This window comes from Chionomys nivalis, chromosome 1, assembly GCF_950005125.1.
Source record: "Chionomys nivalis chromosome 1, mChiNiv1.1, whole genome shotgun sequence".
Taxonomy (NCBI): domain Eukaryota; kingdom Metazoa; phylum Chordata; class Mammalia; order Rodentia; family Cricetidae; genus Chionomys; species Chionomys nivalis.
Window position 1 is genome coordinate 18,266,674 of NC_080086.1, and position 3,523 is coordinate 18,270,196.

Below are 3,523 nucleotides of genomic sequence, written 5' to 3' on the forward strand. Positions count from 1 at the left end.
GGGAGTGCAAACTGGTTCAGCTCCTTTGGGTATCAGTGTGGCAATTTCTCAGAAAATTAGGAAACTACTTTCCTAAAGTCCTGGCAAATGCCATTTGGGTATTTATCTGAAGGATGCTCAATTGGTCCACAAGGATGTGTACTCAACTATGTTCATAGCAGCATTGTTTGCCATAGCCGAAGAATGGATAAGGAAAATGTTGTACATTTACACAATGGAGTACTACACATCAGAAAAAACATAACGACATCTTGAAATTTGTTGGCAAATGGATGGAGCTAAAATACATCATTTTGAGAGAGGTAACCCAGACCCAGAAAGACAATTATCACATGTACTTACTCATTGGTGGGTTTTAAACATAAAGAAAACCAGCCAACAAATCACAGTCCCAGAGAACTTAGACAACAATGAGGACCCTAAGAGAAACATACATCGATGTAATCTACATGGGGAGTAGAAAAAGACTCCTGAGTAAATTGGAAGCATGGGGACCTTGGGAGATGGTTGATGGGGAAGTGAGGGGCAGGGACCAGAGAAAAATGTAGAGCTCAATAAAATTTCATTTAAAAGACACTGGTAATTATCTTACATTTAACACATGAAAGTGTTAAGGATGACAACCCACTGAAACAAACAAAACATTACATAGAATCAATAATAGCAGTTATGATCCAAAAAGTAATTGCAATAAGACTAAACATGAGAGCCTCTTCATCATGGAACTTCCAGCTGTACCTGTGGCTTTTCTCACTGTTGTTTAGGAAGAGGGGGCCCTTTGTTTGTCCCAGCTTCCTGGCTAGTTTATACCCAAAATAATTACACAGAAACTGTATTCATTTAAACACTGCCTGGCCAATTATTTCTAGCCTCTTTTTGGCTAACTCTCACATCTTGCTTTAACCCATTTCTAGTTATTTGTGTATTACCATGAGGTCGTGGCTTACCGGGAAAGATTCTAACCAGCATCAGTCTCAGGTAGGAGCTTCATGGCATCTGCCCCACTGCCCTTCTTCCCAGCATACAGTTCTGTCTACTCCATCTACCTAAGTTCTGTCCTATCAAAACATCAAGGCAGCTTCTTTATTCAACCAATGAAAGCAACACATATTCAGAAGAACCTCCTACATCATGTTGTAACAAAGTATCTGGCTAAAAATCTTTTAAAAGGTGGAGTTTATTCTGGCTTGCATTGGGGGAGTCATTCATGAGAGCAGGACCAGGGACCTAGCAGGTCCCATTGCATCACTTTTAGAAAACAGGGAGAGGGCAGTGGTGCTGCTCACTTATCTTTGTACTTTTTATGCAGCCCAAAGACTCAGCTCACTGTAGTGTGAGTTTTCTCACCACAATTAATGTAACCTAGAGAAATCCATCAATGACATGCTCAGAGATTTCTTTTTATGGTGAGTATAGGCCCTGATAATGTCCCTAGTCATGCTAAGCTGACAATGTATAAACTGTAGAAAATCAGTACAGGCCCATTCTGCAGAGGAATGGATCTAATGAATATAAAGCATGTACCAACCTTTGAAGCACAATGTAATGGTCAATAAATCTTTAGGTATAGCAGCTTTTAAGTATGATAATTTATGATGTGATAAATATAAATATTCTAGTTCTGAAAGAATATATACACATAATGAAGCTTAGGTATGATTATGAATACAATTAGTTTTAATAGAACATCTTCATAGTACTCTTCTGAGAACCTGCCATGTACTAAGAGAAGACCTTTAAATCAAATGGCCCTTTTATTATCTAAAATTAGAAGTCACACAACATCTCTTGTGACCTGCTGTGTTGGTTTTGGCAGTTACAAAATGTGTGAGTTTCTTGGGAAGGAAATAAAACTTATTTTTTAAACCCAGGATGCAAAATTCCTATCACGTGACACTATTAGACAGAAAATACTCTTACACACATTCTCTGGAACACATAATATGTCATACATTTGCACTTTTAGGCTATTGTGTTAAAAACTATGGATGTTGAAATAACATATTGTGGAGGGAATTTATGATACTACTGCTGTTCTTTAACAGGAGGGGATAATTCCTGGTTATGAGAGAAAAAAATGTTTATGCTCACCTTGAGGAAATGTGAATTATTCACTAATCACTAGAATGAAATCCCTGTGGTAGGAATAGCTGCACATCTTCATGTATGTCTGATGGAGGAATTACTTTCATTTAATAAAGAAACTGCCTTGGCCCATTTATAGGCCAGCCCTTAGGTGGGTGGAGTAAACAGAACAGGATGCTGGGAGAAAGAAGCTGAGTCAGGGAGTCACCATGATTCTCCCACTCCAGACAGACGCAGGTTAAGATCCTCCCTGGTAAGCCAGCTCGTGGTACTACACAGAATATTAGAAATGGGTTAGATCAATATGTAAGAGCTAGCCAATAAGAGGCTGGAGCTAATGGGCCAGGCAGTGATTAAAAGAATACAGTTTCCGTGTAATTATTTCGGGGCATAAGCTAGCCATGTGGGCGGCCGGGTGCCGGGGACGCAGCCCTGCTGCTCATATTACAACAGAGTGGCGCCCAGCGTGCTAATGAACTCCACGTAAAACCTGAGAGGGCTTAAAAAGGACACAGAGAGAATTTAAGACAGCTTTTTGCTGTTTGTGGGTTGCGTGCTGCAAAGAAATTGTCCCGACTCAGCAGCAGGAAAAAAACTGGCTATTTTAAAATGCCGGCTTTCTGCGCTGTGCCGCCATTGCAATCTCTGTCTGGCTCCTGCGGGAGCCAGAGCTTTTGAATGGAGCATTTGGAGTAAAGTGCTACGATTTGTTTGATGGCAACTAGACTCACTGTGTGCCTAAAAGGAAGTCATTTTGTGCTGCGGCTCAGAGGCACAAGCAGCTCCACCATGCTACTGGTGCAATGTGCAAGGATCAGAGGCACGAGCGGCTCCGCCATGTTGGACTGGGCGGGGCAAGCAGGCAGTACCTGTTTTTGACCTAGGAATGACACACCTTAGATTGTTAAGCGCTTAGCGATTTAAAAGCGCAAAACAAAGTGCTCCTGGATACTAAAAAAATTACAGATTCACAATAGAACTGATTCAGACACTGTTGGATGAATGTACGTAGGCTTGAGAGAGAAAAAATATATATATAGAGAGAATAAAGTTAATGCCCTTAAAAAAGGGGGATAAAGTCCTTAAAGAGACAGAGTACAGATAGTTATAGATTAAAAGAAATAAAGAAAAATAAGCCACGTAAAAATGGAAAATTCACAGAGAGTCTGGATTCTTTGTATTATTGTGTTTTCTTTAAAATTTTTGACTGTGAAGGAGCTAAGTACAGAGAGACATTTCATTATATGGGCTGCCAAGCTAAACCAAAATGGATACAAGGGTATTATGATTTCAGAATATGGGTCTAAGGATATGATGCTTTGGAGAGGGTCTTCTTTTGTTTTCACAGAGGATGCGACCCTGTGGATTTCTTCTATCCCAATATGGTATGATAGACCACGCCCTCCTGAAAGGTTGCTGTGAACACCTTCAGAAAATT